Here is a 14,507-nt window from a genome sequence, read left to right as displayed (position 1 = left end):
AGTAAACAAAAAAATAGAAGCATGATTAGGTACTATTATAATAAAACTTTGTTATCAATATTGAAATAAGAAATCTGGAAAATGATTGAATTAATTATGACAAACCATTATATTTTCCGTGTATACAATATTTCGCCTCTTATATTTTTCTTATATATTGTTGAAAAGATAAATTCATGATCAAAGGTTCTGACTGAAAATTTAACTTTCATATAGATCTATATATGCTTATACTGTTAACAATTATTTACATTTCATTTGAATTTATGTTCAAGCTATGTCATGAAATACATAAAAAGTTGTATCTCACTAAAATAAAGTCATTTACAATAATACCTAGCTGGTATGGTAATCAAAACAAGTTAGAAGATAAAAAGATTTTTAAAAAAATTAATAAATCAAAACAAGATAATAATAAGATCATTTACAATCATCTAACCTGTAAATCAATTATATAGATCTTTCCAGATTTATTGACAATCGACTTTTACCTGTTAGCATTCAATTGTAAAGTTCATTTTATGATAAGTTTGATCATCACTGAATTCTATTGTGTAAATTTTAATCTGAACAGGGTTCAATAATCCCGTGTTAAATTCCCATTACGGAAATGTTTACACAAAGTCAAAGCTTCTCCCAGGTTAACTATTGATAGTTTCCACACGACCATTAATGCGCAGTTAATGCTTTTATACTGGCCGCGGACGTTCTTGATGCCTTAATACAGGAGAAAATGTGGGACACGGGGACCTTCGATGGGACTGTGTACAGCTTTCTTGGACAATGGACAACATGAACGGTTGCTCTTATGGAAAGGAATGGACAGGGAATATCTTTTGTGGATACACTACAGGCAGCACTTTCCGATTCTTGGGATTCCGAGAGGAAAAACCGGACTTGACCTGTTCTTTCTATGGATGGTACATCTACTAAACGGGTTGGTATTACTGTAGACGAACCCAATAAAGCGATCATGTCCCTATAAGCGCCCCTCCCCTTTTTGAGGCCTCGATTTCAATTGCCCATGCATAAATAAGGACCAAAATTACATAAAAACGGTATAGATTTGCAAAAATTTCGACTTATTAGCACCTTTTCATTTTTATCATTTTTTTAAGCGCCCTGGGCGCTTAAAAAAGTCAAATACGGTACTTATATATAGAGGTAGTTTAACTGTTTTATCATTTTGTATAAGTTTTACATACCTTGGCTCAGTTTTATCAAATTGATTCAGAATATTCCTACTTTGTTGAACGTTATTCCTTAACTTCAAAATTGGCAGAGAAAATTTATTAAAAAAACTAGTAGAAATTTTTTTTCAAAATCTCCTCTTGCGTCTTTTCTATAATCATAAAACAGTGAATTTCAAGAAATTACTTATTTATTATAAAAAGGAACAATTTTGACTATCGATCCTGTCCTCAATTTGACACACAGGGGGCCAACTCAATGAAAAATGGATGTTGTCATACATATTTTTTTGTATTTGAGAGGATGGAGGACATGATGAGTATAAATGACGAGTCCATGGTAATTTGCAGTGTAAATCAATCGGTTTAATCAGTAGATTTTAATACGTTTGTTTTTGCGGAAAATTTGAAATATAAAAACGTATCGGATACCTCTGACTAAACGATTGAATGACATTGCAGGGGAATTCAACTCTAATTCCGCTCTTCACTAGGAACGTTGCTTTTACGATGTCACAAGTCAGAAAGCGCCGGTAATTTGGGATTAAAATATTGCGTATATGTACTATAATAGGACATCGTATATTGGATGCTTAATTGGTGTCATGGTTTGTGTAGTGATTTATGATGGTGGGATTATCGGTATGGACTGATGCGTACAGATTATTGACTTCTAGATAAAAAATGTAAATACTAATGTGAAAAGATATATAACTTTATATCGAAAGGTGTGGGGTAAAAAATCCAATGATTGGGCTACTGTCAGTCCGCTTTCTCTTGTGTTCATATGTAATATATCCCTTATTTTGTATATAAATTTTTATCAAAATCTGCATATTTTTTTTTCTGAAAAAAATCAACATAGGACTGTCATATTATACTCTATCAGTCGCAATGTCTGTGGTGTTTTCTTCCAAATAAAAAAAAAATGTATGACAACATCCATTTTCATTGAGTTTGGAACCCTGTGAATTGACAGTATTTATACACAATTAAGTAACAATCTACAGGAATCTTTGTATCTTTTGTTAACAGTAATTCAAGGTGAATAGCAAGCTAAGGAATGCCCATGTTAATATAAGTCAGTGCTTTAATATTTATCTTGAAATAAGTTTCTACTGGTAATGGTGTATGTAATAGGTGGCCATATACAATAATTCATTGAGAACTCGGTTTTGCTATGTGAGTTATCACAATAAAAACTGAAAAGAAGCTAATTTGCATACAAATTTCAAAACTTAATAAATTCACCTCAGAATACTGAACCAATAATGAATGGAGGAAGGATGGAGCATCAACACCCAAGTATTCCATACAAAAAAAAAATTGGTTTACATGTTTTTAATGCCATACAAAACACATAAACCAGATAATTCTTTTGTACAGAATCTTGTTATTCGTCTATTGAGCGCTTTTTAACACTTTTTGAATTCACCTCGGATTCCTCCACTGAACCTTCACTGGCCAGCACCTTCAGGACGTTGGATACCTCCGCGGCCACCCCCTTTATTTACTGAACCAATAATTGTTTATTCCAAAAAATGCTATCCTTGAATTTTACGTTGGCCTTTAATTATCTAGGTCGGCGACATTGCTGGAGCCTCACTTCAGATTACTGACCCAACCGTGAAAGGAAAAGTTTCCAACACAGCGTCAGCCTGCTACAGTGATCCCTGTACCATCTGTATCAACAATATTAACACTTTCAACTTCACCTACAAGGAGGGCGATATCTTAATTGGAGGTAATGCAATAATGTCAAGGTCATTGGTTTCTAATCAAAGGTCAAATCTACTCAAGGTCACATTACTGATAACCAGGTATATCATTACATCATCAAGGTCACAAGAAAGAAGCACAAGTTATTGTGGTCAAGGTCACATTTCTATAATCAAGGTCATGGTATTGAAAGTCACATCACTATAAACATGGTCATTGTAAGTTGAAGATCATCTTTCTGTTACTATAAGATGTTTAGACTGCTTTCCTTTGGTTCAGCATATTTCACATAATTGAGGTCTTGTGTTTCTCTTGAGTGTTCATGATCAACATAGACAGTGTATTTGTTTTACCAATTTGAAAATAATGTTGTTTTTATCAAGGATTCCAAATTACATTATAAATTTTTTGTGACATATGACAAGGCAAATTGCTTAGTCCACTCCTGTTTTTCAGATACATGTAGTTTTTTTATGTAAATTTATTGACCAAAACAGCAAGTTCAATCATTGCAGTTTTACCATTTTAACTCTATTTCGGGAGAATACTTATATAGGCTTATCCCTTTATTGTTAATAAGATTTGTTGAAATGAACTCTACTTCAAATTAGTTCCCGATGAAAAATTTTGTGTCTTTCTTAACAGGTATCTTTGACGTCCATGACCGAGATTTGACCCCATTCTCTTGTGGTGACCTCAAGACTCTTCATGGATTCCAACTTCTAGAAGCCTTTAACTATGCTATAGACAAGGTCAACGACAAATCGGGAATCTTCGCAAATGTGCTCACAAATGTCAAACTCGGCGGTATAGCTCTTGATTCCTGTGAAAGTGCCATTCGCACTGGATATCTTGTTTCTAATATCCACAATGGACTCACCAAGTTGACTCACAACGCTCAGACTGTTAACGCTGAAAATATCAACATGTACATCGGAGCCTACTCTAGCGATAGCTCTATCTATCTCGCCAGGATTTTGAAGTCATTGAAGATTCCCCAGATAAGCTATGCGTCTACAAGCACACAACTTCTAGATCAAATTCGCTACCCATACTTTATGCGCACAGTTCCAACTGATGACAAACAAGTTGAAGGTATTATTAAATTCCTCGACAAATTCAATCTGCGATATGTCCAAGTGGTCTTCAAGAGGGATAATTATGGTGTTTTGGCTACTGAAGCATTCAAAAGCATGGCCGCCAACTACAAAATCTGTGTGTCCAACACCATAGCCTTCCCCGATAACGGAACGATCTCCAGAGAAAGCGCCAACGAAGTTGTGACATATCTGCTGGAACAGCCCAATGCAAATACAGTGGTTGTTTTTGCAAGTACGGATTACATTAAAGGTCTTGTACAAGGCATCAGTAGAAATCCAAATGCACATGGTCGATTCCACTTCGTCGGATCGGAAACTTGGGGCAACAACATGGAGGCCATTGCAGGCAATGAAGAGCTCGTACAAGGGGCAGTAACTCTGACATTAGAATCTTCAGACATCTCTGACTTTGATGTTTATCTGGGATCAAAATCTCCGGGAAACTATCCAGAAAATCCATGGTTCCCAGAGTTCTATGAGGAAATGTTGAACTGCTATTTAACCATCCCCAACGGAAAACACACACATCAATGTACAAGTATTTCGGAGAACATTGTCGCCCAGCGTGACTACATCCAGGATCCAGGTATTCTCCACGTAATCAATTCTGTCTTTGCAGCAGCAATTATCATTGACAAAACACTGAAGGAGACATGCGATTCTAATTACACAACAGTGTGTGAGAAATATCGCAATAATCAAGACCGCCATGATCTTCTGATGAGCCACATCAAGAACGTCGATTTCAATGATCCGACAAATACAGAGTTCCAGTTCACCGATCGCAGAGAGGGAAACAAGGGTTACCAAATCTACTCACTCAACAAGAAAATGACTGCATTTGATGAAGGCTACTCCTACGATAAGGTAAATGATTTTGAAAAAACAAAAAAGACAAAAATAACATGTCTAGCTATTAGAAAAGAGAAACCTAGTATTCTGTTACAGCATACATGTGTAATGAGCGGTTTTTATTCTGAACTTTCAGCCTATGATGTATTTCAAAGTGTTTAAATATTGTCTGATTTTATTTTAGATTGGCACCTATTCCTTTGCTGGTGTATTGAATATTGATTCAACATACGTGCCATCCTGGGACGGCAGCTGTGACCGACGTGACGCATGTACCGAGTGTCCGACCGTGAGAAACACTAAGGCCCGCGATATGTCTCAGCAGCCAGCCGCCAACACTGATGCTGCTACTTTGATCATGGTTACAACTGCCCATTTCTCAAGGTTCTGACCCGTACAGATGTGGGTCATTAAATATGGGAAGTTTCCATCTTGGCTTGTCATTCTTCTTATACTCTGGAGAGACTGACGCCGAAACCTTACGACGTCCGTGGTGTAATTGTTGACTATTGTTCTAAACCATTACGAATTGACCAGGATCTGTACACAGCCTTCTGGCCACCGGTCAGTTCTGCAGCACAGCTTTTGGAGCTAGTGGTACAGTGGATAGGTCCACCATTACTGGGGTAGTGACCACTTCGTCTTCTTGCCACTGCAGCGGTGAATAGGGTGGGTCAAACCTTTAAAGATTCCCATCATCAGGTTGTACCGCTACTTCTGTACTCTTATCGCGACCAAGCTGAGTATCCTTACTTCTCGCGAACTGTCCCGCCAGATAACTTTCAGATGAAAAGTCATAAGCTGATGAGTTCTGGCCTTTAATGACTGGACGTATGTTTCAGTTGTATATTCCAAGGAGCCGTACGGGGTATATCAGGGCTGGAACAGTTACAGAGGAACACCCGATCTCAAGGCGTCTGTGTCTCCACTGCTATTGGTATTGACCCTTACCCATCCATGGGAGGAAGCTCAAGGCAGTTGTACAAGAATTAACACAACTAATGCTGGTGCTAATAGTTGTCGTAATCTGCCATGACAAATCCAAGCTATTTGATGGCTGCAGCCAAGGAGCTAGACCTGGTGGATCGCTTTGTTTGGATAGGAACTGATACCTGGGGCCCGCTCTAGCACAATACCTGTAGGCAATCGAAAACAAGCTTCATGGACTAAATAACGATAGTGATATACGCAGTGCCATCGTGAACAATTTCATTGACTATGTCAAGGAAATTACATATAAACAATCGGAAGAACATCCCAGCAGATTGGTTTGAGGAGTTTCTACCAAGAGATTTCACCAGTGTCAGCTAACAGATGCTAATTCACCTTCGACCATGTTCTCCACACCCTGTACCAAAGCGGAGGTAATAACCGACGGTATGGTAATGGCCGAAAACTCTTACATCTTACACAACGATTGCTGCTACCTATTCTTTAGTAAAACGGGTTGAAACACGTCCGCACCGGGTCATGTAGTCTGGCTTCAACATTTTCCGACTGTTTCTCTAACGATGCTAACTGGGACAATCTGCTACAGGAGATCCTTGGTACTGAATGGGACATGCATAACACACTAAGTCTTCAGCCTCCAGAAAATTTCAAGGTCAAATTCAACAGCCAGCGCTTTGTTGATACAGGATATAACATTTATACCTACATGGACGACGGCACTGGATACAAATACCACCTGGTAAGTTGTTCACAAACTTACACATTTGATATAGAGGGGTCATTACTAGAAATTTTTCAGACATATCAATTTTTATTTAATTTTTTAATTTTGGAGGGACACTTTTGTTTATATGGGTCTATTCGGTTAGATATATCTTAAATCATCCATGATGTTTTTTTGTCAATTGTGACAAAGTAGGACTTGATCACAACATACACTTTTAAGATAATTCTGTTTACAGAATAGGCTAATGTTTTTTGCATGTATCTCATGTCATTTATGTTGTCAATGAATTGGGTACCATCAGAATTAAATAAGTTTAAACATCAATATATGTTCTGGTTTTATACATGCCTTTTTTGTCTGTTCCTTTCTATAGGTTGGTTCCTCCTCGGATGATACATTAACCTTCAATAATTACGACCACAAACGAGGGGCAGGGTTTACATCTAAATGTCCTCCAGGTGCTATCTGCAATTGTGACGTCATTACTAATGCACCACAAGCCCTGACCATTGCTAATGAAACAGACCGCTTTACAGAACCAAGGAATTACTTCTTCTACAACGAGCGAATCAACGAGTTCGGTCAGACTGTGTTCGATCAGGTTTATACATGGCCAATTTGGGCCATCGCAATTGGTGTTCTTACCAGCGCAGGACTGCTGGTTGCTGTCTTACTTTTCCTGTATTTCCTCGGTGGCCTATCCTTTCCGAGGTGGAACCACTATTCTTGGCTTCATGGTCCTGTTGGGCGTCATCGGGATTTATGCCATCAATTTTGCTTTCTTCCTGCCTGCGTCTGAAGCTACTTGTGGAGCGAGGCGGTTTATGATGGGCGTGGTGTATGCCATAGTGTTTGCCGCTTTACTTGTAAAAGCCCTAGACAACTGGCGCTATAGCGACATGCAATACAGCCACAGGAAGTACAAAGGCCTCACCAGCGCATGCTCTCTATTCCTGGTGGCTCTCGGGATAGTCGCCATCGAGGCTATCATTCCAATCATGTGGCTCATTCTGGTACGTCCTACAGCTAGTTTGTACACCGAGGGCATGGTAATGGATGATTGGGCGTGGTGCGATCCACATGACCTCTACGATCGTGCCCTTGTCATGTCCATGATCTTCGTCATGTTCCTTGTGATTGTAACAGGGATCGTGGCGTCTCTTGCCTGGAACAGTGACAGTAACTATTATGAGTCACGCTGGATCTTTGTGTCCAGTGTAAGTACGGCTGGGTGTTTCCTTGTGTGGATGATTGTGTCCACCAACGCTGGGCCACCATACCGAGACCCGGCCGTGGCGCTGGGGAAACTGTATCAACGCCACAGCACTTCTCATCTTTATACCTATCAGGAAGCTGGTCCTGCTCTGCTATGCTAAAGATAATGATGACACGGACAAGGTTCAGCAGCAGCTTGGAGATGAACGTAAGTAAACGTATAGAGACACATTAGACCCCCTCTATTACATAGTATTGTATATTGTTTATGTTTTATATTCTATCACACAACAAACTTGTACTACATTGTATATAGCGCTTAAAATTTGCGGTTTATTTATTTTACCCCATCAACGAAGTTAAGGGGTTGTAGCGGAATTCAGTTGTCCATCTGTCTGTCTGTCCGTCTAGAGCTATCTGTCTGTCTGTAGACATAACAATGTACAGCGATCTCCTCATAAAACTACTAGATATTATTTTGATAAAAATTTGGTACACAGAACCCTGACATCAAAGAGAGTTGAGTAAACTCTATATAGGGTTCTGCAATTTTTGCTATTTAAGGAGTTATTACTAATTTTGTGCAGGGGGGGGGGGGGTATTTGTCATCCACTCTGGCAACATGCAGTTTCAATTTTTACTATTTTTCCATTTTCATTGAGTTTGACAAATTCCTAGGAAAATAGATCAAAGAATTTCAGAAAACAATGAACAACGCAGTTTCAATTTTTACTATTTTTCCATTTTCATTGAGTTTGACAAATTCCTAGGAAAATAGATCAAGAATTTCAGAAAACAATGAACAACAATTCAACCTCCATGAATATGCCCTTTATAGAAAGCCATGAAATATTGACCTGGCAAATTTAAAGCTCTATACAGTATGTTTTGTTTTCTATTCCCAGGAGTAGATGCACATTATATTCCACTGTGTATTCTTTAGGTCTTTAGTCACATAATGCAGGTAAAAGTGTATAGGGGACCACTGTGACCAAATAGTAAAATGTCCCAAAATTCCCACAAGCCCTCAAGCTTCATACTTCTTTGCTATTGCATGGTGACATAAGTTGGATTAAATGAAAAAGAAAAATACATTTTGCTATTTTATGCTTCGTCCGACAAAGAAGGGGAGATAACTAAGGCGGGTGGTCACCATAGGGCCATGTGCCTCAGGGAAATACTGTGTATGATGTTTTATTAATTTCCACCGAGGGAAATACAAAGTTTTATTTCCCAGCCATGTGATGTGTTCCAACCATAATATTCTGTAAATAAACATGAGGTATAATAATACTATGGGTTTTTTTTTTACCTACAGGTGTAGATGTTTATTCCACAGTATATTCCAACCAGGGATACGAAGGTGATATGTTCCAACCCATTGAATCTAAACACAGTTCAGATATGGGCTTTGAAAACCACAACCTGTAACCTTGTAAGTTAATGGCATTAAGTAGTATTCAATTTCAATTAGTATATAGTTCATGATTATATTTCTTTAAGTTTCAAAGATATGAAATTTATATATCTATAGATAATGTTAATATACAATATATATTGCATTTATAAAAGAAATAAAACTATAATAATGTGAATTACATTAAAACAAATACAAAAGAATTTTTTGAAGAAAATCTGATACGATTTGTATATTAAAAGGTAAATTAAGATTTATAGTCACTGTGAAATTCTTTAATGACACAAGATAAAATCTTTTGAATTAAGACTAGTTTGCCGTTGACTTCATGGTAAGTTGATAACTGCAACATTATAGCTTTTCCAGATCTGTTTTCTTACAAAGGATTTCAAATATTAATATTTTTTTTTCATAGATTGATGTACTACGCTCAAATGTACTTCTAACAAAAGACATTGAAGACCAAATAAGTGTGAACATGGTCCTCCTTTATCATCAGTTACCATGGAAACCGGTATCAACAGCTGCAAAATGTTACCATACACAACAGAAACAATTTTTGTGTGAGGCTGGAGATAACTGTGAATGTAACACTTTGCTGCTTTGAAGGGGAGATAATTCACTTCTGTAAAAGTTCAGAGCAATGAATTCTTCCGTCATTAAATGTCCCAAATTTTAAGAGTCGGACAACTTGCCACAAAGGACTAAGAATTGACATGAATGTGACTGCTTTAATTGTTTGTGTGAGAGTTGGTGAAAGCTCTTTTAATGTGTGTGTATGCTTAACAACTGTGGATTGAGTGAGTTCTAAAAAAAATCACTTCAAAATGTTTTCAGAAATGTGACAAAAATGAAATGCCTACCCGGTAATTGAGTTAGAGAAGTTCTTTTATCGTGTTAATTATATAGGAAATTATATGTATGACATACAAATAATTGTTCTGAATTGATGTCAAAGTGTATCAAAATATTCAAATATCACTTGAAACGTCAAAAGCTATCAGTTTTTAAGCTCAAATAAATGTTCATGCTATTTTTATTTTTGAATGGAGATAAAGTGTATATTAGAAATGCAAGAGTACATTATGCTTTGTTGTAAATTTTGTTTACATTGAAAAAAATTTTTAATCCAAAATATTTACTTACAATCATTGTATTTACAGAGCTGATCCATATTTTTACAATAAAGCAAAATAAATTAATAATTGTGCACACAGGGATCTGACATAACTTCAAACCCTCAAAACTAAATTGCATAATATATAAACATGTGGATCTTTGAACTGTGTGATGTCCTATCATGTTGTGAGGTAGAGAGTGAAACCTGTAAAAAGAGGTCACTGTTATTTTTATTTTCATATTTGGACATGAACTCGGTTTCACAGCCATATTATGAAACTTTTTGAAATATTTGGTCCCTGTGTATGAAACTTGAGGATAGCTTACACTGGTCTCATTATACAGGTTTCTATGATACAGATCAATGTGTTATTTGACTTTACTGTCTCCATGCAAATCTTTAAAATCTTTCTTTCCTACTTTTCAGTATTTCCTTTGTGACCAAAATTTTGATGATTTAAAAATTGTGCAGTTTTTGGGATGCACAGACTTTTCAGTACTAATTGATAAAATGGAATAGCTTATCTGTATTTTGACTCGAGTACCTGTAGAATGGTAATAATGATTGAATACATCGAAGAAATGGATGTCCGAAGATAAAAGCATAATATGGGGTGTATTGTAAATTTCCTTAGTAACAAATTTTATTATATTTTGTTGTCTCGAATGGCACTTACATCACTGTTAGAGAAAGTATGTTGATTATATAAATTATATATATATGAGTGTGTTCATGAATATGTATGAAGATTATGTAAACTAGTTGATTTATATATTTGAAAGGAAATTGCATTTTAGTTTAGTGCTATTTTCTTTAAATATAAATCCATTACAAAAGTGCATTCCGCGAGGAAACATATCATATATATATATATTCACTGTAAAAATGTATATTTACGTTTATTATGCATAAAAATGTGATATTTTTACAAATAAACTTTTGTATCTTTTTTACATGGTTATTTTGTTTGGTCCAACTTTACAGGTTTGATCATGTTGCGAGAATAAAGGGGAAATAACTCCAATTACAAGAAACAAAAAACTTTATTTATGTCGAATGTGTTAACAATAAATATAAATTCAGAAAAGCTTTTATTATAGCATATCAATTAGATGCTCCATTGCTGACAAATGGTATTTTTTCTCTATCAAAATTAGGAGCAGACGATTTAGTATTTTTCTTCAGTAACACTTACACCATTACCACCATTGAAAAGTTTGACCTAATTTTTCTTCAAAATAAAAATATTAAAAATCATAAATTGCATCCGGAAACAAATTCTATGGCACTATGTCCTATATGGAATGACGTACTGATTGCACATCCACCAAGAGCAAGATTAATTATTTAGATAATTTTTTGTGTTCATTAGACGTATTTATACACGATTTAACACCAATCATTGTTCAAATGATGCTCTGTCGGCGGTGGAGCATCTTTAATTTAACATAAGTGGTAATATATTTACATTTTACAAGGTACAACCAAAACAGCAAAAATATTCAATTCAATTCTTTATTTTCCTTAAGTTTACAACTTATTGGAATTGTGGAAAATACGCACATATACATATACATACAATCACATAGTAATTAGTACAATATCACACACAAGTTACAAATGTACTACACATTGAAATCAAAATGTGTATTATATAAAGGCTACATAACTTACAGGTTAAGTATACAGCATTAAAATAACTGTACTGAAATTATTGGAGGCGGGATCATATTTTCATGGCCTCAAATATAAATTTTGCTAATTTACGTTGATCACTTATATTTTCGCAACATAATAATTGTATCAACTTGTACATAGATGGTTTACGCCAATAAAAAGGTTTTACATATTTCTTTCTTAAATCATGATAATTAATACATATTAAAATAAAATGATATTCGTCTTCCACATCTAAATTGCAACCAGGGCACAATCTTTGTTCTCTAGCAGTCGTTCATTCTCCACTAAATGTACAAATTCCATTATTAAGTGTCCTCTATCAATATCGGGACTTAAAAACCATGTTTGTATATCATGTTTGTTTCACACGTAAAATATATTGATTGATCTTCGAAAATAATCAAGTGTTGTTCCTCTGACCAATTAAGATTTTTCTCATCATCCCATTAAATATGGCTCTCGTGACGAATTTCGACTGTCCTCTTAAGCTATAATGTATTTCGTAAATCAACTGTGACTAAGGAAATGGGTAAATGTTACATTTTTTTCTATCATATCATAGATATTAGCATACGCAATGAGAATAGACAAGTATTGGCACACAAAATGCTTAGATATTTTTTATATAACTCATTTTATCATTGTCACAAACTATGCTGGCAGATACGTTACAAACAAATAAAATCATGTACACAATTAATGTATTATTAAATGTCCACGTTTTTTTCGTGATAATGTACTTTAATATGTATACTAACTTTTACCTTTATGACAAGGACACACCCATTAACAATTAAATGGACAGGTGCGATCTAATCTTGAAAATATACATGTTACGCAACGACATCAACAGATACGTTACTACTATGTACTTGATTACCTAAGATGCCACTTTCCCACAGAGATAAATTCACATCACAGTTTGAAAAGTATATAATACTAAGTGTTACAATGTTTGTGGTTTGGTCGACAAGTCACACGGTGTCATTTAAATGATGAGAGGGGTTAGTGTCGGTCAGTACGTTACCGACAGATACGTTATGGAAAAATACCCATATCGACAGAAATTCTCACGCTTGTCATAAAACATTTGAAATTAGCTTAACCACGTGGCAAGTGTCCGAGAGTTTGTCAATAGTTTACAAGCGGGAAGATTCGTTGTGTTGCCAGTGTTGGGAAACTCGAAATAAGAAAAACCTTTACTTTCCTTTAGTATATACCTGTACATAGTAACATATATATACATTTCTGATAATAATCACGTGATTCCTAACACTAGCTAGCTGTATTGATTAAGCTATTAGGTATATAATTAATTGTTAAATGTATAAATCACATATCAAAATAGTAACGTATCTGGTATAAAAGATCACGTATCTGTTTGATGAAAGATGTACCGTTAACTCTAATATTTAGTGTAAAACCAATAAAAATACTGTTACATCAACTAATTCAAATACATTTTATAGCCAGATATTGATGGAATGTTTGTTATACTAATGATACGGTAATGTGATATATAAACATGAAATAACGTATCTGTTTATTTGGTAACGTACCTGTCATATTTAGTAACGGATCTGTACTTTTGTACATAAACCTTAATTTGAGTGAACTTGGTTTCATTTGTAACAATTTGTTTCAGACTAGATATGGTCAGAAAGTGTAAGTTTAGGGTTGTTTGTGGCAATCAAGTATGACGGAGACTGATACGTTTCTCAGGTGAAGGAAGGCGAGGACAATGACAATGAATTATTCCTTTTCCTCATGTCACAAAACATCAACAAAGGACAAGTGAGGTTTCGTTGGCCAATGATATTAGACGAACTGTTTATCCTGAGTTATCACATCTACCTGTCGTTTTTTCCCCAATTAAATGACAAGAACGCCGAAACCATTCGCAGTCAATGGGAATCGGTGTAGACAGATACGTTACCAATATGGTACAAACATAATCATCCCTTCATCGACGCCACTTTCAATAGTTTTGATCTATCGTTTGATAATTTCGATGTTGTAGTTTTGACTACAAGTTTTGAAGCAGATTCGTGTTATTGAATTCGTTTATTTTCTAATACTTCATAAAGACCTATACCAAGAGAACAGATACGTTATCGCTGCTAATTTAGGCAAAAATCATCTAAAGTATTGCAGAGAAGTGAAACTGCTGATAAGTACGTTTTCTTTGATGCATTTTGACGAATTTATGAAATAGAAAAACATAATAATCCTGTCAGATTTCTACAGTCATATATTAAGTATGTTGTAACATATACGTTACTGTTTAAAGCAGGATTTTAATGTCCTATAGAGTAATTTGTGATTTATACAAATACAAAATTACTGACATGTACTGATGCAGATAAAGGTACAGTTTGATAATAAGGAAAAATATAGAAACAAAATACTTTGGTACTATTTTTATATGAAACTAGTCGAACACACTTATGAATCATACAAACCAATATTCACAAATGAACTTTTCATAACTGCAATTGATAAAGACAAGTTGCTTTTGAGACGGACAAATGGCTTT

At 35.3% G+C, this 14,507-nt stretch overlaps 1 pseudogene; it reads left to right on the top strand.

The window, feature by feature from the left end:
• Window positions 1-891: 891 nt before the first annotated feature.
• LOC138331834 (uncharacterized) lies at window positions 892-11,244 on the top strand (annotated as a pseudogene).
• Window positions 11,245-14,507: the final 3,263 nt, after the last annotated feature.

This window comes from Argopecten irradians, chromosome 9, assembly GCF_041381155.1.
Source record: "Argopecten irradians isolate NY chromosome 9, Ai_NY, whole genome shotgun sequence".
In the NCBI taxonomy this organism is placed as follows: domain Eukaryota; kingdom Metazoa; phylum Mollusca; class Bivalvia; order Pectinida; family Pectinidae; genus Argopecten; species Argopecten irradians.
The sequence above is the reverse complement of the archived record's forward strand: the minus strand, read 5'-3'. Positions and strand labels throughout refer to the sequence as shown.